Source organism: Aquarana catesbeiana, linkage group LG10 (assembly GCF_042186555.1).
Source record: "Aquarana catesbeiana isolate 2022-GZ linkage group LG10, ASM4218655v1, whole genome shotgun sequence".
Taxonomy (NCBI): domain Eukaryota; kingdom Metazoa; phylum Chordata; class Amphibia; order Anura; family Ranidae; genus Aquarana; species Aquarana catesbeiana.
In genome coordinates, this window is record NC_133333.1 from 256,556,534 (window position 1) to 256,583,940 (window position 27,407).

The window sequence follows — 27,407 nt, forward strand, 5'->3', positions numbered from 1 at the left end:
CCAAGGCAGCTGGAGAGCCGACTAATTAATGGACCTTTCTATCCTCTCTTTGTCCGGGACGCCAAAGAGACATGTACACATGCATGTCATTGGTCACCGGATCCCGAATGGGTAAATGGATCTAGTCTCAAGAACTTAGGTAGAACAATGCAAGGTGAACTTGATAGGTCCCAACAAAGACAACGTAGTAAACTACAGTCACTTAAGAAGCAAAATAAAAAAAAAAGAAGGGGAGCTCTTCATGCATAACGTAGGCCTCTTAGGAAATGCATCGTGCTAGTTAGACTTTCAGGACATGCAGATTAAATAATATCCAACACGGCTCAGCAGATGGGGTTACATTCCTGAAATACAAATATGTTCTTCAAGAGGTTTTTTATTTATTTATTAGATAGTCTTCAGAATGTCTTACAGATATAATAGTTTGGTGATACCATGAAATAAATCCTCCAGTATTTCTAAAGGTTTCTATTCAGCCAAAAGGGGGAGCTTATCAATTCTCTGGTCTTCACGGTCTTCCCATATTTTCATTTGGCAGATGTACTTTGTTACTTGTTATGGTTCTATCCTCAGGTCTTCCAAATGATGTTCTACAGGACCCTGAATATAACCAGGGACTGTGGTATCCTTTACACCAGCAGCCTGGCACTGAATGCCCCTGCTATCTTGTCTAGGTTTGCAGCCCCCCAAAAGTAGCTGTACGCCCTAACTAAATTACATTTTGTGTGCTAAGGTACTGTGTATCAACACAAAACAAAATAAAATATTGTTTTTGCCCTTTTTTTGCATTTCACTGTTAAACTCCTGCAGCCTCATGGCAGCCACCTCATGTCTACATGCACATGCAAATGCAGTAGGGTCCACTGAAGGGAGTTCATAGAAAATTGATTGAGACCAGACCTTCAGGGAGTTTTTATGGATGTCGTTCTTTATAATAAAGAGGTGGTATGCATCATAGGCACAAAACCTTACAACCAAGGTTTGTAGTTACAGTAGGGTAAGCAAGGTAGGGTCAACTGAAGAGAGTTCATAGGAAACCTGAAAACCAGACCTTTTAGGGAATTATCATGGGTGCTGGTCATGGGGGAAAATGCAGAATGGTATAAACCATGGGCAATGGACCCCACCTTGATTATATTATCTGTAACAAACCCTGGTTATAAGGTTTTGTGCCCATGGCATAGACCACCGCCTCATTTCCTTTCATGAAGTGGACCAACATCCATAATAACTTCAGAAAGGCCTGATCTCCATGGGTTTTTTATGAACTCACTTCAGTGGTCTGGTCTTCTTAGGGTTTTTATAAACTCACTTCAGTGGACCCTACCTAGCTTACACTACTTTAACTATAGTAGGAACCTTGGTAGTAAGGTTTTGTGCCCATGACGTAGGGATAATTCCCTAAATGTCTGGTCTCCATCTGTTTTCTATGAACTCACTTTAGTGGACCTTACCTTGCTTACCTTACTGTAACTATGAACCTTGGTGGTAAGGTTTTGTGCCAGTGACATAGTCTACCCCCTCGTGACATAAATAGACATCGCACAAAAGGTCTGGTCCTCATGGGTTTTCTATGCACTCACTTGTGTGGACCCTACCTTGAAGACTAGACCTTTATGGAGTTGTCACAAATGTCTATCTACAGTATGTAATGAGGGGGTAGACTACGTCATGAGCATAAAACCTTACAACCAAGGTTCATAGTTACATTAGGTTAAGCAAGGTATGGTCCATTGAAGTGAGTTCAAAGGAAACCTATGGAGACCGGACCTTTAGGGAGTTGTCATGGGTGTTGGTCTGCTTTATGAGAAGAAAGGAAGTGGTGGTCTATGCCATGGACCCAAAACCCTACAACCAAGGTTTGTAGTTACAGTAGGGTAAGCAAAAAGGGTCCACTGAAGTGAGTTCATAGAAGACTTATGAAGACCAGACCTTTTCAAAGTTGTCACTGATGTCTTTCTATGTTATGAGGGGGGAGACTACGTCAATCATGAGCACAAAGCCTTACAACCAAGGTTCATAGTTATAGTATGGTAGGCAAGGAAAGTTCCACTGAGTGGAGTTAATAGAAAATATGTTCAGATTAGACCTTTAGGGAATCATAAGTGTCAGCCTATGTCAATGGTATATGCTATGAGCACAAAACTTTACCAACAAGGTTTGCACTTACAGTAATGTAAGCAAGGCAGGGTCCACTAAAATGAATTCATAGGAAACCCATGTAGACCAGACCTTTAGAGAATTATTGTGGGTGTCGGTCTACATTAGAGAAGAAAAGGGGGATGGTCTACACCATGGGCAGAAAACCCTACAACCAAGGTTCATAGTTACAATAGCAAGACCTTTAAAGATTTATTACAGATATCGGTCTACAGCATGGGCACAAAATCTTAAAACCAAGGTTCATAGTTACAGTAGGGTAAGCATGCTAGGGTCCACTGAAGTGAGTTCATAGGAAACCCATCGAAACCAGAACTTTAGGGAATTATCATGGGTGTGTCGGTCTACATCATGGGGGAAGAGGGGGGCTGGTCTATGCCATGGGCACAAAACCTTACAACCAAGGTTCATAGTTACAGCATGGTAAGCATGGTAGGGTACACTGAAGTGACGTCATAGGAAGCACATTTAAACCAGAATTTTAGGGCATTACTATGGGTGTCAGTCTATATCATTGAGGGAAGGGTGGGGGGGGGGGGAGGGGGGTCTGTGCCAAGCGTACAAAACATTACACTCAAGGTTCATATTTACAGTTGGCCAGACCTTAGGCAGTTATTACAGATACAGGTCTACTGCATGGGCACAAAATCTTAAAACCAAGGTTCATAGTTACAGTAGGGTAGGCAAGGTAGGCTCCACTGAAGTGACTTCATACGAAACCATGGAGACCAGACCTTTAGGATACTTGAGGGCTTTTCATTATTCATAAAGCCATTTAGTTGGGTCTTGACCTCATACAATACAAAAGAATGATTAAAGGTCTTTTTTAAAGTCTAGACCAGTGATTCTCAACTAGGGTTCCGTGGAACCCTACGGCTCCTCCAAAGGTTGCTAGGGGTTCCTTCAGCATTGGGCAATTTCTGCCTCTCAGATAAGTTCCCACTGACACCATTGATCTTTTTAACTGTCTGTAAGGACGTAATTCTTCCCAATGACCACAGGACTATTTCAAGGGTTCCTCTGTGTTGAAAAGGTTAAGAAAGGCTGGTCTAGACAGTGTGGAAAACCTTTAAAACCCTTTTCAGGTTTTTTTATTGCTATCTGTATCTCTGCTGGGATGATTCGCCCTCTCCGTTTGTCTTAATTCATCCTCTGTTTGTCTTGAAGACCATGGTCACTGTCTCACCTGTAACAAAGGGTTTGTCCTCAGTTTGGACAGATTTCCTTCTACTTCCTGATGCATCTACAAGACAGGAAGTGAAAGGAAATCCCCCTTCCCAAAATAAAATAAAAAATACAGCCATTTTAAACAATCCATAAATAAAAGAAAACTTCTGGCCTTAAATACACTTTAAAGGCACAAGACAAAGCTGATCATTCTCGTATTTTTGAAAGCCACCCATTCTGAAAAATTTGCATTATAACTTGTTTACCATCCTTCAACCAGCTGCCTAATTATATTATATATTGCTATTCTCAGTGAAGACATTACTTTGATCTCAGCCTGGAAACCTTTGTTGTAGAAGATAATGTTCTGCAGTTAATTCAATACTTCGTTCAGTAATGAGAGGAAAGGCACAGAAATGTTATCGGGATACAGATGCTAATTGAGGATTGTTTTCTTCCAAGAAACCAGAATGTGACTGACCTAAGGCCACGTTTTCCAAGTTCACCAACGGGCAACCGTGAGTAATCTGTATACAAATATATAACACTGTCTAATGGCACAACGATAACCTCTAATAACTTTAATTAAAATTTCAGGATTCTTAAAGCCCATCTCCAGGCTTTTAGAAACTTTAGGAAGCCAGTATCAATGCAGATTTAGGTACTTATGATAGCTGAATGTCCAAACATAATGGTTTTATTTTAATCAACATTTAACTGGAATATGTGTTTTATACCCATTCAGCTTCCAAATGTATCTACAGTGACTTTAAAAAGTATTCAAACCCCTTGAAATTTTCCAAATTTTGTCATGTTACAACCAAAAATGTAAATTTATTTTATTGGGATTTTATGTGATAGACCAATACAAAGGGGCTCATAATTGTGAAGTGGAAGGAAAATGATAATGGTGCATTTGTATTCAGCCCCCTTTATTTTGATACCCCTAACTATAATCTAGTGCAGGGATATACAATTAGCGGACCTCCAGCTGTTGCAGAACTACAATTCCCATGAGGCATAGCAAGACTCTGACAGCCACAAGCATGACACCCAGAGGCAGAGGCATGATGGGACTTGTAGTTTAGCAACAGCTGGAGGTCCGCTAATTGCATATCCCTGATCTAGTGGAACCAATTGCCTTCATAAGTCACCTAATTAGTAAATAGAGTCAACCTGTGTGAAATTTAATCTCACAATAATACTGTTCTGTGAATCCCTCAGAGGTTTGTTAGAGAACCTTGGTGAACAAACAGCATCATGAAGGCCAAGGAACACACCAGACAGGTCAGGGATAAATTTGTGGAGAAGTATAAAGCAGGGTTAGGTTATAAAAAAATATCCCAAGCTTTGAACATCTCATGGAGCTCTGTTCAATCCATCATCGGAAAACATAAAGAGTATGGCACAACTGCAAACCTACCAAGACATGGCCGTCCACCTAAACTGACCGGCCGGGCAAGGAGAACATTCATCAGAGAAGAGCCAAGAGGTCCATGGTAACTCTGGAGGAGCTGCAGAGATCCACAGCTCAGGTGGGAGAATCTGTCCACAGGACAACTATTAGTCGTGTTCTCCACAAATCTGCCCTTTATGGAAGAGTGACAAGAAGAAAGACATTGGTGAAAGAAAGTCATAAGAAGTCCTGTTTGTAGTTTGTGAGAAGCTATGTGGAGGACACAGCAAACATGTGGAAGAAGGTGATCTGGTCACATGAGACCAAAATTTAACTTTTTGGCCTAAAAGCAAAACTCTATGTGTGGGGGAAACTAACACTGCACATCACCCTGAACACACCATCCCCACCGTGAAACATGGTTGTGGCAGCATCATGTGGTGGGGATGCTTTTCTTCAGCAGGGACAGGGAAGCTGGTCAGAGTTGATGGGAAGATGGATGAAGACAAATACAGGACAATCTTAGAAGAAAACCTGTTAAGAGTCTGCAAAAGACTTGAGACTGGGGCGGAGGTTCACCTTCCAGCAGGACAACGACCCGAAACATACAGCCAGAGCTACAATGGAATGGTTTAGATCAAAGCATATTCATGTGTTAGAATGGCCCAGTCACAGTCCAGACCTAAATCCCATTGAGAATCTGTGGCAAGACTTAAAAACAGAGCTTGAGATATTTTGCAAAGAAGAATGGGCAAAAATGTCCCTCTCTAGATGTGCAAAGCTGGTAGAGACATCCCCAAAAAGACTTGCAGCTGTAATTGCAGCGAAAGGAGGTTCTACAAAGTATTGACTCGAGTCTCCACATACATCATGGTTGCCATCTGAGTCCCAGAGTACAAAAGGGTCCCCATTCAAGTCCCCCTTACATCAGGATAGTCATCCAAGCCCCCCCGAAATAAGTGTCCCCATCCAAGTCCCCCCTTACATCAGGGTCATTGAGTCTCCACATACATCAGAATTGTCATCCAAGTCCTCCCTTAAATAAGGGCCCCCATTAAAGCCCCTCTTTACATCAGGGTCACTGAGTCCGCACTTACATTAGAGTAAACATTCACATCCCCCTTACATCAGGGTCGTCATCCCTTTCCTTCTCTTACAACAGGGTCCTCATCTGATTGCTATCCAAGTCCCCCCCTACACCAAGATTGCCATCCAAGTCCCCCTTACATTAGGGTCCCCTTCAGAGTTCTCCTTACCACTGCAAGGTTTACAGTGAACTGTAGAAGCAGGGTGGTTGGAGTTGGGAGCAGAAGCAGGTCTGGATGGAGGAAGTTCCATCCATCTGTGAATGTCAGGGCAAGCACGTCATTGGTTGCTAGGACACTGACGGGAACCTGCGCTGGAGACTGTGTGTGTGGGTGTGGCAGAGGGGGGCCTGTAGTCGGCCAGATGTGGCCCGCAGTCCATAGTTTGGAGACCTCTGCTCCACTCTATCCAAACCTGAAAAATAAGTTGTGGCAATAAATACTTCTATACATGTACAGCGCTGTGAAAAAGCATTTGTCACCTTCCTGGTTTTTTTTGCATATTTGTCGTGCTTAAATGATTCAGATCATCAAACACATTTTAATATTACACAAAGATGACCCAAGTAAATACAAAAAAACAGTTTTTAAATGAGGATTTCATTTATTAAGGGAAAAAAGCTGTCCAAACCTGCCTGCCAGGAAAAAGTAACCCCCCCCCCCCCTTGCTAAATCATGAATGAACTGTGACGCCATGCCGCGATCTAAAGGAATTCAAGAACAGATGAGAAACAAGGCAATGGACATGTACAGTAAAGGGATACAAAGCCATTTCTAAGGCTTTGGGACTCCAGCGAACCAAAGGGAGAGCCAATATCCACAAATGGAGAAAACTTGGAGCAGTGGTGAACTTTTCCAGGAGTGACCGGCTGACCGAAATGACTCCAAGAGCATGACGACGACTCATCCAGGAGGTCATAAAAGAATCCAGAACAATATCTAAAGAACTACTGGCCTCACTTGCACCAGGTAAGATCAGTGTTCATGATTGAACAATAAGAAAGAGACTGGGCAAAAATGGCGTCCATGGGAGAGTTCCAAGGCCAAAGCCACTGCTGACTACAAAGAACACAAAGGCTCATCTCACATTTGATCAAAGACATCTTGGTTAATCCCCAAGACTTTTGGGCAAATATTCTGTGGACTGATGAGAGAAAAGTGGAACTTTTTGGAAAGTGTGAGCGGCCCGTTACATCTGGCGGAAAACGAACACAGCATTCCATAACAAGAACATCATCCCAACAGTCAGACATGGTGGTGGTAGTGTGATGGTCTGGGGCTGGGCGACTTGCCATCATTGATGGAACCATGAATACTGAGCTCTTCCAGAAAATCCATAAGGAGAATGTCCGCCCTTCAGTTCCTGACCACAAGCTCAAACACACTTGGGTTAGGCAACAGGACAACTGATCTGAAACGCACCAGCAAGTTCACCTCTAAATGGCTCAAAAAAACAAAACAAAATGAGGGTTTTGCAGTGGCCTAGATGTCATGTGTTGTAGTGTATGTGTACTGCATTTTCGAACGACATGTATTGATTAAAACGAAAATCGTACGATCTGGCATTGCATGTAAAAAATTTTCATGCATGTCCGATCAAATAATATAGGATGAACTGTCCTGATTGGCTCTCGAAAGCGCTGTAGCAACAATCAGATAATCAGACGATCACTCCAAAACCTGTAATTTTTCGTACGGATTTCTGGTCGTGTGTACGGGGCATAAGAACACCATCCCTACAGTCAAGCACAGAGGTGGAAACATGATGCTTTGGGCTGTTTCTTTGCTAAAGGAATAGGCCAACTTTACCGCACTGAGGGGCCAATGGATGGGGCCATGTATTGTAAAATCTTGGATGAGAACCTTCTTCTCTCAGCCAGAACACTGAAGATGGGTCATGGATGGGTCCTCCAGCATGACAATGACCCAAAACATAACAAGTCAACAAAGGAGTGGCTCAAGAAGAAGCACATGTGGCCTAGACAGTCTCCAGACCTTAATCTTATAGAAAATGTATGGAGGGAGTTGAAACTTCGAGTTGCCAAGAGACAGCCAAGAAACCTTCAGGATTTAGAGAAGATCTGTAAAGAAGAGTGGACCAAAATCCCTCCTGAGATGTGTGCAAACCTGATCACCAACTACAAGAAATGTCTGACCTCTGTGCTCGCCAACAAGGGTTTCTCCACCAACTACTAAGTCATGTTTTGTTGGGGAATCAAATACTTATTTTACTCACTGAACTGCAACTCCATTTATAACATTTGTATTGTGTGTTTTTTTCTGGATTTCTGGTTGATATTCTGTCTCTATCATATAAAATACACCTATGATAAAAATTATAGACCCTTCATTTCTTTGTAAAGTGGGCAAACGTATAAAATCTGCAGGGGAACAAATAAGTATTTCCCCCACTGTATGACCTGAAAATATTAAACTACCAGAGCCCACCTAAAGTAGAGTTCAGACTGAAGAGATCCTTTAAATGACCACAAGGGGGCAATGTCACCATCTGAGATTGCTTCTTATTGGCTTGGATCACACCCCGCCATGCCATCAGTTTCCGCTTCATCCTCATTACAGGAATAAAAAAAAAAAAAGCATTTCTAAGAGCCCCATTAAGGGAGAATGAAGCTTCATATCAGCATCCTGAGCGCCTCTCAGAATCCATTACAATCGTCAGAAGTGCAGACTAATTTGCGGTGTAAGATAAGCGCACCGATGCATTTCGAAGTGTTTTTCGGCTTCACCTTACACCGATCAATAGCCATTAACCTGCGGGAGGTTCCTGTAAAGGACTGTCTCAGCTTCCTGGAAGAAGAGAGCGCGGCACCGTGTCTCCAAACTGCGCTCAGACGCCGCAACACTGGCCTGATCTACACATTATCCCAGCCCCCGATGGAAAACTATTTTTTTATTCAGCATAGTAAATCATTTGGCGTGGGAAAAAAAAAGGTCTTGCAGCACTGGTATCCTGGGTGTAATTCTTGCACGCTTTTATTTTAAACACCTAAATAACAGCAGAAATGGGGGAGGGGGGGGGGGTCATTGACACGTAGAGAGGTCCATTTACTAAACATTTGTTGGCCGATTGTCATAGGCATTCATTGCAGGCTGGACGAATGTTCCCCATATTCTCTGTAATAGATTAATTCCTATGATCGTCGGCTCCATCTCCTGGCCAACATGCGGTACTTTTTATTTTTTTTATTTTTAACTACGGTATCTCAAAGAGAAAATACCACATTTTGGCCACTAGAGGGAGCTGACGATCATAGGAATTAATCTATGACAGAAAACACGGGAAAATGTGCGTGGCAATCGTTCAACGAGCGTTTTATAAAAGACCCCAAAGATTTACAAAGTGCAAGGAATCATCCGGGTCCACAGCCTTCACCGCTTAATGAGTTATTGGATCACAACAAGCAAACAGATATCTGGAATTATGAGATCTCTCTGTGAGTCAGTAATTCGCTAAGTACTGAATTCAGAGGATGACGGTATGAGAATAATGGGCCCAATTTCCCGGACACTGATTTGGACCTCGATTCCTCCTCTGGTAAATCCAGTGTACAGCTACTAGGCTGATGTTTTACCAATTGTCTGTTTTGTGAATGGATGAGAAGTGCATTATGGGGAGCAATGTCATTTTCCTGTATGCCTAGGAGCGTGTTTTAGGGATTTTGTTGCAAATTATTGAAAGATCAGTAATCATCATTTGTGAGCCAACATGATAATTGGGCTGCCTATTGTCTTTCTCTCCTGTAGATACTGCCCACCGTCATACCCTCCACACCCATCCACCACACATACTGCCCACCGTCATACCCTCCACACCCATCCACCACACATACTGCCCACAAGATACCCTTCAACCCCATCCACTGCACATACTGCCCACGTCATACCCTCCACACCCATCCACTGCAAATACTGCCCACCTTTATACCCTCCACACCCATCCACCACACATACTGCCCACCGTCATACCCTCCACACCCATCCACCACACATACTGCCCACCGTCATACCCTCCACACCCATCCACCACACATACTGCCCACAAGATACCCTTCAACCCCATCCACTGCACATACTGCCCACGTCATACCCTCCACACCCATCCACTGCAAATACTGCCCACCTTTATACCCTCCACACCCATCCACTGCAAATACTGCCCACCTTTATACCCTCCACACCCATCCACCACACATACTGCCCACCGTCATACCCTCCACACCCATCCATTGCACATACTGCCCACGAGATACCCTTCAAACCCATCCACTGCACATACTGCTCACCATCATACCCTCCACACCCATCCACCACACAAACTACCCACCCTCATACCCTCAACACCCATCCACTGCACATACTGCCCACTGTCATACCTTCAACACCCATCCTCTGCACATACAGCCCACCATCATACCCTCCACATCCATCCACCACACAAACTACCCACCCTCATACCCTCAACACCCATCCACTGCACATACTGCCCACTGTCATACCTTCAACACCCATCCACTGCACATACAGCCCACCATCATACCCCCCACACCCATCCACCACACAAACTTGATTATGTTAATTTGAAAAATTGCCTGGCAGAGGTAAATTCCACCGTGCATGAAGCCCGTTTAGACCGATATTCCCTTTTAGTACATTAAAGTTTTATTTACTCTTCCTGTCCATCAGACTGTCACCGACTGCCATAAAAAATACCAACTTCCTATCCGGCTACTCAGCAGGGGGATTGGCAGCAGATGCTCTCAGAGGGTTTCCTGGACTGGAAATCAATGTCCCCCACAGGAGCTTATCCCCATTTCTGAGAAGTTTGTGAATTGTCAAGACTTTGATTTTGCAGTAGTGCAGTATTCCTTGTGACTGGAGGTAGGTATTCCTTGTGACTGGAGGTAGGTATTCCTTGTGATTGGAGGTAGGTATTCCTTGTGATTGGAGGTAGGTATTCCTTGTGATTGGAGGTAAGGATTCCTTGTGACTGGAGGTAGGGATTCCTTGTGATTGGAGGTAGGTATTCCTTGTGATTGGAGGTAGGTATTCCTTGTGATTGGAGGTAGATATTCCTTGTGACTGGAGGTAGGTATTCCTTGTGATTGGAGGTAGGTATGCCTTGTGACTGGAGGTAGGTATGCCTTATGATTGGAGGTAGGTATTCCTTGTGATTGGAGGTAGGTATTCCTTGTGACTGGAGGTAGGTATGCCTTGTGACTGGAGGTAGGTATGCCTTGTGACTGGAGGTAGGTATTTCTTGTGATTGGAGGTAGGTATTCCTTGTGATTGGAGGTAGGTATTCCTTGTGATTGGAGGTAGGTATGCCTTGTGACTGGAGGTAGGTATGCCTTGTGACTGGAGGTAGGTATTCCTTGTGATTGGAGGTAGGTATTCCTTGTGACTGGAGGTAGGTATGCCTTGTGACTGGAGGTAGGTATTCCTTGTGATTGGAGGTAGGTATTCCTTGTGACTGGAGGTAGGTATTCCTTGTGATTGGAGGTAGGTATTCCTTGTGATTGGAGGTAGGTGCTTCAATGACATGGATTGTGAAGCCGAGCTCCAGACAAGTCATTTCCTTTTGGAATGGAGGATTTAGGACAATCTAAAAGTGTTCACCAACTAGAAAGATAATAAAGTAGAATTTTCCCACCTGCTTTTGGAGATGCATGGCCGCCATTTTGGGTTGGGCTGATTCTGAATGCCATTTGGATGCTTTACATCTACAGTATCTTACCCCCGGTCCTCATCGTATATTGGAAGGCCTTACACTGACACCATGCATTTGTTATTGGTCTGTGAAAACTTGGCTAAATGTGACTGTTACAGTATCTAGTTATTTCTAGGTTTCTCAATATGTACTAAGGGGTCATAGTGTTTTATGTACATACAGTTGGTATAGAGAAAAATTGCCCCCCCTTTAAAAAAAAAAAAAAATCATATTTTTTGCTTTGCAGCCTGAAATGATGACAGACACAGTTGTTGTTTTAGCCAGCTATATTTACTCTGTGCAACTTATAACATCCAAGTGAGAGATATAACACCAACATGTCAGAAAAAACAGAATCACTGAGTTGGAAAAAAGGGCCCCCCCTTGTGTCAGTATTTTGTTGAACCCCCTTTTGCTTTAATTCCAGCCTTTTGTCTGTTGGGAATTGTCTCTACTAACTTTCCACATCTAGACTGTAATATTTTGCACTCTTCTTTGCAGAACTGCTCAGGTTCAGTTACATTTGATGGTGGCTGTTTGTGGACTGCAGTCTTCAAGTCATTCCACAGATTTTCAATGGGGTTTAAGTCTGGGCTCTGACTAGGCCATGCAAGGACATTCCCCGCCTTCTCCTCCAACCACTGTCTGCTCATTAGTGGACATTTTCCGCCTTCTCCTCCAACCACTGTGTGCTCATTGGTGGCCATTCCCCGCCTTCTCCTCCAACCACTGTGTGCTCATTGGTGGACATTCCCTGCCTTCTCCTCCAACCACTGTGTGCTTATTGGTGGACATTCCCCGCCTTCTCCTCCAACCACTGTGTGCTCATTGGTGGACATTCCCCGCCTTCTCCTCCAACCACTGTGTGCTCATTGGTGGACATTCCCCGCCTTCTCCTCCAACCACTGTGTGTTCATTGGTGGACATTCCCCGCCTTCTCCTCCAACCACTGTGTTCATCGGTGGACGTTCCCGGCCCTCTCCTCCAACCACTGTGTGCTCATTGGTGGACATTTCCCGCCTTCTCCTCCAACCACTGTGTGCTCATTGGTGGACATTCCCTGCCTTCTCCTCCAACCACTGTGTGCTTATTGGTGGACATTCCCCACCTTCTCCTCCAACCACTGTGTGCTCATTGCTGGCCATTCCCCGCCTTCTCCTCCAACCACTGTGTGCTCATTGGTGGACATTCCCTGCCTTCTCCTCCAACCACTGTGTGCTCATTGGTGGACATTCCCCGCCTTCTCCTCCAACCACTGTGTGCTCATTGGTGGACATTCCCTGCCTTCTCCTCCAACCACTGTGTGCTCATTGGTGGCCATTCCCCGCCTTCTCCTCCAACCACTATGTGCTCATTGGTGGACATTCCCCGCCTTCTCCTCCAACCACTGTGTGCTCATTGGTGGCCATTCCCCGCCTTCTCCTCCAACCACTATGTGCTCATTGGTGGACATTCCCCGCCTTCTCCTCCAACCACTGTGTGCTCATTGGTGGACATTCCCTGCCTTCTCCTCCAACCACTGTGTGCTCATTGGTGGACATTCCCTGCCTTCTCCTCCAACCACTGTGTGCTCATTGGTGGACATTCCCCGCCTTCTCCTCCAACCACTGTGTGCTCATTGGTGGACATTCCCTGCCTTCTCCTCCAACCACTGTGTGCTCATTGGTGGACATTCCCTGCCTTCTCCTCCAACCACTGTGTGCTTATTGGTGGGCATTCCCTGCCTTCTCCTCCAACCACTGTGTTCATTGGTGGCCATTCCCCGCCTTCTCCTCCAACCACTGTGTCCTCATTGTTGCTGTGTGCGTTGGGTCATTGTCATGTTGGAAGGGAAACCTTCTTCCCATTGACAACTTTCTGCCAGCAGAGGGCAGCAGATTTTCCTCGAGAATATGATGGAATTTCTCCCCATCCATTTTTCCTTCTATCCTGACAAGTGCTCCAGTCCCTGCTGCAGAGAAATCCCCCATAACAGGATATTCCCCCCCCCCCAGCTTTACTGCAGGAATGGTGTTATTTGGATGGATTTCTGCCAGACATATCGTTTGGTGTTGAGGCCAAATCATTTTATTTTAGTCTCAGCTGACCAGAACACCTTTTTCCACGTGGCCTCAGAATCTTTGCGGTGCGTTTTGGCAGAGCTCAGTGGTGACGGCATGCGGCCTTTCATGAAGAGTGGCTTTTTTCTTGCACCCCCCCCTCCCTCATACAAGCCACATTTGTGGAGGATTTGTGATATTGGTGTCCCATGCACACAATGACCACTCTTTGTCAGAGTTGCTGTAGGCCTCTTGGTCACCTCTCTGACCAGTTTCATCCAGTTTGGAGCGACGTCCTAATCCAGGGAGGATCTGCGTTCTACCAAATACCTACCACTTCTTTTCTATAAACGTCACTCTGCTTCTAGGCGTTGCTAAAGCCTTTGTATCCATCTCCTGACTTGTGCCTGTCCACAACTTTATCCCGGAGATCCCGGTGACAGCGCCACCCATAGGTGATTGTTTGCTTCAGTTGCACTACCAGGGACTGAAATGCTCCAGGAAAGCTGCTTTTATGCTGAACTAATCAAAATGACCACAGCTGACCACTGTTGAAAGTCAAATGGCTTTGTGTGCCATTGAGAAGGTGATTAGCTACAGCTGATTGAGTTTACACGTCATTTTTAGGCAGGGGGGGGGGGGGGGGGGGGTGATCCTTTTTCCAACTCAGTGATTTTGTTTTTAAATTTTTTGATGACATGTTGGTTTATATCTTTGTCAGGGCTGGGCTCAGCCCTTCCATCTCAGAGCTGGCCGCTCAGCTGTCGGCTAATTGCCAGCTCCTATCCCTCTCCACAGTTACTCAGCTGTTGATTATCTGCTCATCAGTCCTGCCTACTTAAGCCATCCAGTCCAGAGGAGCTCTGCCTTCACCTTGGTCACATCACAAGAAACTATCTCCTGTGTTCCTGTTTAAAGACTGGCTTTGCTGACATCCCTTCTGGCTCTTGATCCTGCTTGCTGTTCCACTACATTGATCCCTGACTTCTGGCTTGGCTGACTACCCGTTCCGGTTACTGAACTCTGGCTATGTTTTGACGTTTGTTCTTTTTACTTTTATTATTAAACAAGTGTAATTTAACTGTACTTCTGTCTCGGTCTGATTTCATGGTTCCTGACAATCTTTCACTTGGATGTTTTAAGTTGCACTGAGTAAATACAGCTGGATAAAGAAAAAACTGTGTCTGTCTTCATTTCAGCTTGCAAAGCAACAACATGTGATTTTAAAGCGGTAGTAAACCGTAGCCTAATTTGTTCTTGCAAACTTGCAAGGCAATGGCATAATATATAGGGTGCATCAAATACTAGCACATTATGAAATACTTACCTTAGAACAAAGCCCCCCAGCGCCGTGCTGTGACCACTGACAGGGCTTCCTTCTGGGTTTGTGTCCTCGGGCCTTCTGATTGGCCATGCCGCGATGATGTGTGCATGCGCGCGGGAGTCACAGTATGGCGTCCATTCAGAGCGCATGCGCCGGTGATGTCACCGGCTGCATGCAGTGTGAATATTTCCTAAACAGTGCAAGTTTAGGAGGTATTCATTGTACCTACAGGGAAGCCTTATTATAGACCTACCTGGAGGTAGGTACATGTTCAAAAATAGGTGTCCTCACTTTAAAGGGGGGGGAGGGTGATTATTTTCTATACCCCCTGTATGCCCATCTTAAGAATGATCCTACAATTACAAAGTAACATTTATGACCAGTTTAAAAGAGATCCTACAATTACAATGTAACATTTATGACCAGGTATAGAATATGGCGGCACAATTGGTGTTTAAAAAATAAAACTTTTTTTTCTTACATTGTTTTAGGACTGTCTGTGTCCCCACTGGGGAGAAATTTCCTGGCTTCCTGAGTAAGTGTCACCCCGACACCTTAACCCAGTGGGGGAAAGAACTGCTCTTAGAACAGAAATGTAATCCCGACTGGAACGGGGCTTTAACAATATCTCAGAACCAGTAGCTGGGGTATCCCAGCAGATGTTCAGCAACCTGGGTGCAGCAATAAAGGCATAGGACAAGAAACCAAGGAAGGGTCACCTAATAATTCACGTCTTTAAAATATTGTTTTTGTGAAGGGATAGCACACGGTCTTCAAAGTAGCATCAAACTGTGGAGTTAAGACACCCGAATAACCTGCATTTCTTTAGGGTCCAACCCAACATGCAAAAGGTCAAAGCCTAAAAAGTGAACTTCCTCCACAAAAAAAAATAAATAAAAAAAAAAAATTAAAAAACGGGGGAAAAAGAAAAAAAAAAAAAAAAAAAAGAGGAAAAAAAAATTGGGGTAAATTTACTAAAGGAATAAGGCAAGTTCAATCATGCTTGGTGAATTTTCACTTGGGTTAGTGAATGTGCTGAAGCAAAGTAGAAATTCACTTAGCAAAAAAAAAAAATAATCAACGGGCCAAAAAAAAAAAAAAAAAAGCAAAAAAGAAAAGAATAAAGAAAAAATACAAAAAACAAAGGATTTTAGCTTGCACATGATTGGACCAGGAAAGTCAGCACAGCTTCACTTTATTCACTAAGCTATTTACCAATTAATGAATTACCCAATCACAGGCAAGGAAAATCCCCACCCCCAAAAAAAGGAAAAACAAAATGAAAAAAAAAAAAAAAGAGGATTTTAGCTCGCATAGCTTTACCTTTTTCATCAAGCCAATGGAGAATTATTGAATATCCCCAATTACTAAAGGAGTAGTTCAAGTTCAATCTGAGAAAATGTAATTTTGCTTAGGTTGGTGAATGTGGTGAAGCAAAGTGGAAATTCACTTTGCAAAAAATAACTAATCACAAGCAAGAAAAAAAAATAAAAAATAAAATAAAAAGAATAAAAAAAACTGAAAAAAATCAAAAAGAATAAAAATAATAAAAAATGAAGAAGAATAAACAAACACAAAATTTCACCTCGCACATGATTGGATGATGGAAGTCAGCATAGCTTCACCTTATTCACTAAGCTAAGGGGGAAATCACTGAACCGCCCTGATTACTAGAAGAGTAGAGCAAGTTCAATCTGAGAAAATGAAATTTCGCTTTAGGTTAGTGAATGTGGTGAAGCAAAGTGGGAATTAATTTTGCAAAAAAAAAAAAAACAATCATGAGCAAGGAAAATTAAAAAATATGTATATATAATTAAAAAAAAAACAAAACAGGATTTTAGCTCACAGATGATTGGATGGTGGAAGCCTCACCTTATTCAGTAAGCTAAGGGAAAATCATTGAACAGCCCGGATAACTAAAGGAACAGTGCAAGTTCAGTCTGACAAAGTGATTTTTTACAATGTTGTGGTAATTCACTTTGCAAAAAAATACTCATTTGTGAGCAAGAAAAATAATAATAAATAAAAAAAAAAACAAAAAAAAACAAAACTGAATTTTAGCTTGCACATGATTGGATGATGGAAGTCAGCACAGCTTCAGCTTATTCATTAAGCTAAAGGAAAATCATTGCACAGCCCTGATTACTAAAGGAGTAGCACAAGTTTAATCCAACAAAGTTTATTTTCACTTAGGTTAGTGCATGTGCTGAAGCAAAGTGGAAATTCACTTTGCTAAAAATAAGCAATCACGGACAACGAAAAGTAAAAAAAAAAAAAATAAATAAATAAAGTTAAAAAAAAAAAAAAATCAAACAGGATTTTAGCTTGCACATGATTGGATTGATGGAAGTTGGCACAGCTTCACCTTATTCACAAAGCTAAAGGAAAAGAATTGAACGGCCTTGACTGATGGGTTACTGTTTTCACACATCACTTTTCTTTAATAAAAAAAAATAAATAAAAGATACATTTGCCAACCCAAGATAAAAGCTTTCTTGTTCTCTCTCCAAACACACCGTATAGATGGACTCTAATGATCTAAGCAGTAATTATTGCATCAGCTTAGAAGCAGTTTGCCAAGTCCTAACCCAATTCTAGGAAGCCGTATTGCCGGTAAAATATCCATTAATCAACCTGTCAATAACTACAAAAAATAAACCCTATTAGAGCGGCTGACTTGGCGGAATGCGCTCCGCGGCGCCCTTAGCAACGCACAAATCCAGTGTCACAAATCCTGAAATTTTATGAGATTTCCATAAGAAGCAACAATACATTTGTAGCCACCGATGATGCTACCTATAGAATAAAGTTGCAATCAAATTTTAGCAAGCACAGCAGAACAAAAAAAAAAAAAATAGCTTTGGGGAATTTGCAGCACCATGCAAAAATAAAACTTAAAATGCAATGTCAACAATTGAAAAATGCAACAAATTTTCAGCAAACATTTTAAAAGTGACTGCAGTCCACATTTTTTAAAAGAATATAATTACTTGAGTTTAAAAAAAAAAACAGTAATAGTTTTAAGAAAATAGAAACATTTGAAAGTTGAAAAAAAAAAAGGATAAAAACATAATAAAAAAAAAAAAAAGACACACAGAAAAAAATGTTTTTCATCAGTACAAAATAAAAGAAGAAAAAAAGTACATATTATGCAATAAAAAATATTAAACGCACCAAATTTCTTTAAGGGAAATGTGTGACCTACAAGTTTGGATGTCCCGGAGATTAAAGCTTGGCAGAAGAGAAAAAAAATAATTTAAAGAGAAAACGATACAAAAAAAAAAAAAAAAAGAAGAAATGCAATTAACAAATTTGCATCTTGCGCCGCGCTCCGTGAGTAACTAAAAACCACTTACCCGCGGTCTTGGTGTTCTCCTCATTAAAAAGGAGTTCTATTTTATAAGAGGCGTACAAGTAAGATGGACGTGCAATGTGAACAATCCCAGTCCGGCGATGGGAGTGTCACTTTGCAGTTTTGAATGCTTCAAGCAATTGGTTTATAATACAATTCCCCCAAGATCCCCGTGTTGAAGCAGAAATCCATTAGACCTATTAGAGTTAAAGTATTAGGAGGTTTTCATCTTGGCGAATGCACCTTTGAATAATTCAACGTCTTGTTGTTCGGTAAAAGCCAAGTGTATCCTTAGTACCTTGCATGGGGTTTGGGCACTTAGCGAGCCATAGATAGCGCCAGATTATTTGGGATAATGCATATTAAAAGAAACTCTTCGCACTCCCTGCAGGTAGTCAACGTGTATTACACCAACAACACATTGTATAACAAAGTATCCAAATAAAACAGGACTTGTTTAATTTATTTTAAAGATATTTTACTGAGGGTCATAGAATAAGATGATTAGGGTTGCACCAATACTAGTATCTGTGCCGATACCGGGTATTTGCAAAAGTATCGGTACTCGTGCAAATTCACTGATACCTGAAACAGATACTTTCAGGCTCGGTTCTTTGAGCTGTCAGCGGGTCTCCCCTGTTGACAGCTGAAGTGTTAAAGAAGTTCGGTAATTGGAGCTGTCAAAAAAAAAAAAAAAAAAAAAAAAAAGCAGCCAGCAATGTTTATTAAAGAGGAGTTCCACCCAGGGGGGGCATTAAAAAAAAAAAAAATTAAAAGTCAGCAGCTACAAATACTGCAGCTGCTGACTTTTAATTGGACACTTACCTGTCCTGGAGTCCAGCGAAGCGGGGGATCGAAGCCCCGCTCGTCTCCCCCTCCGTTCAGCGGCGCTGGCATTGCAACTGTGGGCGCCGGGCTGTGGCTTCACAGCCTGGCACCCACTGCGCATGCACGAGCAGCGCCGCTCGCCGTGATTGGCCGCTCAGTCACCTGGCACCTGTAATGGGTCCCAGATGATTGACAGGAGGGAGGGAGCAGAGCTGAGCCCTTCCTGTGCCGAGGGGGGAAGTGATGTCACCAGCCCAGGCAAAGGAAGGGGCAGACTACGAGGGACCCCCTAGCAACAGGCATTTAGAGGTAAGTAAAAAAAAATATCCAAATGTTTTTTTGGGGTTTTTTTTAGGATTTTTTATGTATATTTGTTTTTTTGGGTGGAACCTCACTTTAACAACACTAAAATAAAAAGAAACATTGTTTCTTTTTGTATCTTTCCGTTTCCTCATCTGCAGATCAAAGGGATGAACAAATGTTCCTCTGTTTAACCCCTTATTAACCCTTAATTAACTCCCTATTCTCCTGCATTTAATTATTATTTTTCTGCTTTTTTTTTTTTTTGTTCACGTCTATTTTATAAACTATAAACAATTAAAACTTTTTTTTTGTTTGCTTTGTTAGTGAATATTTTTACACATATATATTAACATACATTTACACATTTCACATTAAAAAAGCGCAAAATAAAAAATAAAAATAAAAAATGTATTTCATTTGTAAATAACTTTTCAATGCTTTGTACCATTGCTGACAGCGGAATTGAAAACAAAACAGTTGCGGTAGGTATCGGTAATTGGTATCGGCGAGTACTAAAAAAAAAAAAAAAAAAAGTATCAGTAATAATCTATTTAGGATATGTTAAATTTATTCTGGTCCTTAGATTTTGTCCTGGCTGTCTGTACCTGCATGTGTCGTCCCTCCGGGTGATTTTCGGGCCTGTCCGGCCCCTGTGCCCGCTCATGACACTAATGGGCGGAGTATCCCGCTACACTGAGCGAACGGTATGAGCATACAAACGTGATACATTTTATGTTCTATATATTATTCATTTTTGTATATTATTCAATAATGTTTCCATCTACTCATATACAACATATTACCAAAAGTATTGGGACGCCTGTCTTTACACAAACTATTTTTAAAGGTGTTTTTTTTTTTTTTTATTTTGTAACATAAAAACAATGAAAGAAGGACTGTAATTACAAATGTGTAAAGTGCACATAATAGAACCACTTACATAATAAGGAGAGCGGATCAAGTTTAACAGTCCATAAGAAACAGAAATACCCCAACACACACTCATACCTTCATACTTGCACTCATTCAAACCTGCAACACATGCGACCCCGTAAAGACAGCAGAGGTCCAGGATCCCCCCATGCATTGGATGTTTCATATAAGGCAATCTGTGATGATCAATTTTGGCATCTTGCCGAAATAATAATATTTAGAGTACATTAGTAGTGGGCCTACTGGGAAAGCTGTGAAGAAAAGACATCCCCCCAGAAATCCTCGGAGACATCAAGCCATGGTTGCCAGATTTTGGTGAATTTCTTAGGGCTATCAATTTGAATTTGGGAAGGACCCCATGAACAATGGGGAAGAAGGCGTGGGCTGAAAGGGGGCCTACATCCTTCCAGTGCAATAGGATGGTTTTAAGTGCATAAAATAATAGTATACGTAGCAAAGTCCTGGCGTGGGTACGGTGGACATGGTCGTTGAATATTCCCAAAAGTCCCACCTCCAGGGTGTGAGGTATCGGTAGATGAAGTTTGTGCTCGAAGAAAGCAAACAATTCCTTCCAGAAGGTTGAGAGTCCGGGACAAGTCCTTTACACAAACTTTAATGGCATCCCAGTCTTTCAATAATGAGTTGGCCAACCCTTTGCAGCTATAACAGCTTCATCTCTTCTGGGAAGGCCGTCCACAAGGTTTAGGAGGGTGTCTATGGGAATGTTTGACCATTCTTCCAGGCCAGGCACTGATGTTGGACGAGAACGTCTGGCTCCCAGTTTCCGCTCTAAAGGTCGAGGTCAGGACTCTGTGCAGGCCAGTCAAGTTCCTTTTGCGTGCTGCTGTTAAATGTACATTTACACACTAAGCGAGGAAATAATCTTGTTGTTTATCATTATTATTAAATTGGAATGACTGGCAAATTTTTTGATCCATTGAACGGAAATTTCACACATTGTAACAGCAATCAAAAAGAAGTACTCTTTGATAGAACGCAGTGTGCGATCTTTGGGCCCCTCCCCTCAAAAAAGTCACCCCTTCTAGCACAAATCCTCTACCCCTCAAATTTCCTGAGTTCACATCCACCCCCCCCCCACTCAAAACCCCCCTCCTAGCACAAATCCACCCCCTAAATTTCCCTTCCTAGGACAAATCCTCCCCCTCCCAAACAAAAATGTATTCTCCTCCCCCCTTCACCATATAACCTTTCCTCCCCCCACCCTCCTAGCACAAATCCTCTTCCTCCATCCCCCTTCTCAACACAAATCCTCCTTAATCCCCACTCCTAGCAATTCTTACCCCCTCCCCCACAAACTCCTCACAGTGCCCCCCCTCCACCTCACATGAAACCACAGTGCCCAGGGCAGCTGCCCCTCCTGACCCCCCCTCTCCACCTCACATGAAACCACAGTGCCCAGGGCAACCGCCCCTCCTGCCCCCCCCCCTCCACCTCACATGAAACCACAGTGCCCAGGGCAGCCGCCCCTCCTGCCCCCCCCCCTCCACCTCACATGAAACCACAGTGCCCAGGACAGCCGCCCCTCCTGACCCCTCCCCTCCACCTCACATGAAACCACAGTGCCCAGGGCAGCTGCCCCTCCTGACCCCCCCCTCTCCACCTCACATGAAACAACAGTGCCCAGGGCAGCCGCCCCTCCTGACCCCCCCATCTCCACCTCACATGAAACCACAATGCCCAGGGCAGCCGCCCCTCCTGACCCTCCCCTCCTCTCCACCTCACATAAAACCACAGTGCCCAGGGCAGCCGTCCCTCCTGCCCCCCCCTCATTGTCCCGGCGCCCTGCGTACAGTTACCAATATTTTCCACTATAGTGGGTCCTTTAATGATGGATCAAGTGCCGTCCCTGAACCTTCACAGATGAGTATTTGTCAACCAATCACAAGCAGGATTCCTAAAGCTTTGCATTCTGCAGTATTTAGCTCACACTAAGTATTTCCAGGATTTTACAGCCCTCATCTAAAAGGGCAACGACAGCAAAATCCACTCTGCTAATGGCATCAAAATCGCTGGCCAGGCGTCAGCACGGCGCTTTGTAGCAGAGCTACATAAACAGAATGCGGGACACCTGAGCCAAGTCAGCTTTGTCCTGTATCTATCCGAGGGCTGGAGGGCGAACGTCAGCACAAGCCGTACAATCCGCGGGCTGAGGCTTTGATCGCTCTTCATTATATGGCAGCGAGCCCCGCACTCAGTCACTTGGATCACTACATCAACACCATCAGCACAAAAATGTATTTACATATCATGTCTTTTCTTAGAACACAAGGAAATAAATGAAAGTGGCCAGAAAAAAAAAAATATATTATTGGTAGCCCTCCTCCCTTCACTAACGTATACTGCACAGTGCCTTGAAAAAGTATTCATACCCCTTGAAATGTTCCACATTGTGTCATGTTACAACCAAAAACGTAAATAAATTTTATTGGGATTTTAAACAATAGATTTTTATTGAAGGAATTTTCTTAACAATACAGATTGACATTGTCACGATAGTTATTGTAACCAACTTAGTTGCATTAGTTCCTAAGATTATTCTTATAGAGATACAGTAATTGATAGTCTGTACCAGCCCACCCCTATATTGGGATTTTATGTGATAGACCAACACAAAGTGGCACATAATTGTGAAGTGGAAGGAAAATGATAAATGGTTTTCAACATTTAAAAAAAATAAATCTGTGAAAAGTGTGTGTGTGTGTGTGTGTGTGTGGGGGGGGGGGCATTTGTATTCAGCCCCCATTGATTTGATACCCCTAATACAATTTAGTTAAACCAATTTCCTTCAGAATTCACCTAATTAGTAGAGTCCACCTGTGTGTAATTTAATCTCAAAATACAGCTGTTCTGTGAAGCCCTCAGAGGTTTGTTAGAGAACCTTAGTGAACAAACAGTATCATGAAGGCCAAGGAACACACCAGACAGGTCAGGGATAAAGTTGTGGAGAAGTATAAAGCAGGGTTAGGTTATAAAAAAAATCTCCCAAGCTTTGAGCATCTCACGGAGCTCTGTTCAATCCATCATCGGAAAATGGAAAGAGTATGGCACAACTGCAAACCTACCAAGACATGGCCGTCCACCTAAACTGACCGGCCGGGCAAGGAGAGCATTCATCAGAGAAGAGCCAAGAGGTCCATGGTAACTCTGGAGGAGCTGCAGAGATCCACAGCTCAGGTGGGAGAATCTGTCCACAGGACAACTATTAGTCGTGTTCTCCACAAATCTGCCCTTTATGGAAGAGTGACAAGAAGAAAAACATTGGTGAAAGAAAGTCATAAGAAGTCCTGTTTGTAGTTTGTGAGAAGCCATGTGGAGGACACAGCAAACATGTGGAAGAAGGTGCTCTGGTCACATGAGACCAACATTGACCCTTTTTGCCTAAAAGCAAAACGCTATGTGTGGGGGAAAACTAACACTGCACATCACCCTGAACACACCATCCCCACCGTGAAACATGGTGGTGGAAGCATCATGTGGTGGGGATGGTTTTCTTCAGCAGGGACAGGGAAGCTAATGGGAAGATGGATGGAGCCAAATACAGGACAATCTTAGAAGAAAACCTGTTATGCCCCGTACACACAGTCGGACATTGATCGGATATTCCGACAACAAAATCCATGGATTTTTTCTGATGGATGTTGGCTCAAACTTGTCTTGCATACACACGGTCGCACAAAGTTGTCGGAAAATCAGATCGTTCTGAACACGGTGACGTAAAACACGCACGTCGGGACTATAAACGGGGCAGTAGCCAATAGCTTTCGTCTCTTAATTTATTCTGAGCATGCGTGGCACTTTGTGCGTCAGATTTGTGTACACACGATTGGAATTTAACCGATCGCACTTTTTCCGTCGGAAAATCAGACTGTGTGTACAGGGCATTAGAGTTTGCAAAAGACTTGAGACCGGGGCGGAGCTTCACCTTCCAGCAGGACAACGACCCGAAACATCCAGCCAGAGCTACAATGGAATGGTTTAGATCAAAGCATATTCATGTGTTAGAATGGCCCAGTCACAGTCCAGACCTAAATCACATTGAGAATCTGTGGCAAGACTTGAAAATTGCTGTTCACAGACGCTCTCCATCCAATCTGACAGATCTTGAGATATTTTGCAAAGAAGAATGGGCAAAAATGTCCTCTCTAGATGTGCAAAGCTGGTAGAGACATCCCCAAAAAGACTTGCAGCTGTAATTGCAGAGAGAGGTGGTTCTACAAAGAGAAAAGAGGGGGGGATTTGGGGACTTTAAATGAGGCACATATTGAAATGTGCCTCCATCCCCATTGCGGAAAATTATTGGACATTGTGGGACTTTAAATGAGGTCATGGACAAAGTGAAGGCAACTAGAATAAAAGTACATGTTTATTGGAAAAGTGAGATGCATAAAAACCATCAAAAAAGAAGCCACAGAAAGAAAGACATTGTAGTAAATATCATTTCATAGTGAATTGCAGACACATAAGTATGTGCATATGCAATTAACGACAAGAAAATATCAGACTTGGCGTCACATTGTGGTCCCATATGATAAATAATACATACAAACATTTCATATATATATACATGTAAAAATGCAGCGGCACCGGTAAAGGGAAAACAAATCAAAACAGTAAACATGTTGATGGAGTAATGGAAGATATTCTGAATAGAAACTGTTGTAGACATATGTCTAGATCCCATATGTCCGACGCGTTTCGTGTGGAGGACACTCATCAGGGGCAGGTGTTCAGGGGACATCTAAAGCATAAATAAAATCTATGGTAAGTCTACTGGTACTTAAGCATGACAGGCAAGAGAGGGTGGGAGGCACCCTAAGTACTTACATGAAGTCCGTACAGTGGGGTGTGGTCAGAACGGGGCCAGGGCCAAGCATGTGCATCCGTCCTGGGAGCTGAGGTATGTTGGGATCAGTGCCGGCGAGGCGGGTACTCACAAGCCCCCCCTGAGACATGGGGGCCCAAGTAGTAGTAAAAACAAAGTGGAGTGCCAAAGGGGGACAGCCTAAAGAGAGTGACATGAAACAATGTATCAAATAATACTGATACAGTGAAAAATAACTAAATAAATGAAATGATGTTCATCTGATGAGGATGATGGAAAAAGGATGTCTGTGCCAGAAAAAGTAATGGTGTAAAACAGTGTGCAGCCATATCCATAGCACAGTGGAGTGTAGTATGTACAGAGTGACCAGAAATACACAGCAGAGGCATATCCAATTCTATCAGGCCGATTAGTGGGGGATAACTAGCAGACAAAAAAGTAAGAACAAACCTAAACTAGTAGTGCCTTGCATAGTCCAAAAAAGCGCTGAGATGCGATATGGCGTCTCTGGTGGATGGCACCCATTTGTGTCAGAGGAGGCAAGATATAGACCCGACCCGCACACGCTGACCCAACAACCAGCGTCACCCTAGCACAGCGAGAATGGGGAGGGGCCTCAAGGCAGACCGTGAATTACGTCTGTAGAGAACACCCATGTCCCCATCAAGCCGGCTGCAGATGGAAAAACTCACGCTCCACGTCGTGACGCCAGCTGCGACGTCACTAGTGGAGCGGGATGGGTGGCGCCAATGCACTGTGGGAGCCCGCCCACCCCCCCAGCATCAAACACGACGGAGGGGAGGGGGCACCCAGAGCACTTCGCAGCTCCCGGCAATCAGGTACAAAAGCGGTCCTGGATGTGAACTTGTAATCCCTAGGTGAACATGACATAACTATGCTGCATGATCTCATGGGCACGAAAGTGTCCAGAGTATGCAAGACCAGGGTACGGTACAAGACCATCCTAGTCGTGGAAACATAACACAAACGTGGCAGGGGAACACTGCCAAACCTGTCCATGAACCTCCATCCCTATACGAAGAGAAAAGAGGGGGGATTTTGGGACTTTAAATGAGGCACATATTGAAATGTGCCTCCATCCCTATTGCGGAAAATTATTGGACATTGTGGGACTTTAAATGAGGTCATGGACAAAGTGAAGGCAACTAGAATAAAAGTACATGTAATTGCAGAGAGAGAGGCGGTTCAACAAAGTAATGACTCCGGGGGGCGCCATACAAATGCCCCCCAAACTTTTCACATATTTATTTGTAAAGAATGTTGAAAACCATTTATCATTTTCCTTCCACTTCACAATTATGAGCCACTTTGTGTTGGTCTATCACATAAAATCCCAATAAAATACATTTAAGTTTTTGGTTATAACATGACAAAATGTGGAACATTTCAAAGGGTATCAATATGCTTTCAAGGCTCTGTACTACTAGTTTAATCTAGATCAAGGGTCTCAAAACTTTCTATGCAAAGGGCCAGTTTACTGTCCTTCAGGCTTTAGGGGGGCTGGACTGTGGCCAGCAGGAGTTAAAAAATCCCCTGCAACAGTGGGCATAAACAATGACCCATCAGTGGTTTTAACAAGAGGAAGAAGACACCATTGTCGGTATCAATGGGAAGAATAGTGCCATCCATGGTGTCAGTGGGAGGATGGGTGTCAGTTGGTGTAATAGAGCCCCAAGGGCCAGATAAAGGCATGCAAAGGGCCACATCTGGCCCCCAGGCTACAGTTTGGAGACCACTAGTCCAGTGGAACCTTAAAGTGGTTGTAAACCCTTACAAACCACTTTTCACTACAGGTAAGCCTATAATAAAGCTTACCTGTAGGTACCGTGGATATCTCCTAAACCTGCATGGTTTAGGAGATATCCACTGTATCATCAGCATGTGCCGACGTCATCGGCACATGCGCACTGAAGCAGCAGCTCGTTCGAGCCATTGCGTCAGCTGATGTGCTGTAACCGGCGGCTCCCACGCGCATGCGTCATCGCTGCTAAGGCCAATCACAGTGCATGTCGCCGGTCACAGCGGTATACGGGGACCGCTGCGGAGGCTTCGATCTAAGGTATTTCATAATGAGCTAGTATGCGATGCATATTAGCTCATTATGCCTTTGTCTTGCAGGGTTTTTTTTTTATGGGTTTACAACCACTTTAAAGTGGTAGTAAACTGACACAAACAAAAAAAGAAACGGGGCCCCCTGCAGATTTGTCAAAATGTACTAGTATGCACAG

The 27,407-nt window shown here is 43.4% G+C and overlaps 1 protein-coding gene across 5 annotated transcripts in view; it reads right to left on the reverse strand.

Annotated features, from left to right (window-relative positions):
* The window catches only part of KCNAB2 (potassium voltage-gated channel subfamily A regulatory beta subunit 2), a 319,692-nt gene that overhangs the window by 179,461 nt on the left and 112,824 nt on the right, over positions 1-27,407 (reverse strand). The window lies entirely within an intron of this gene.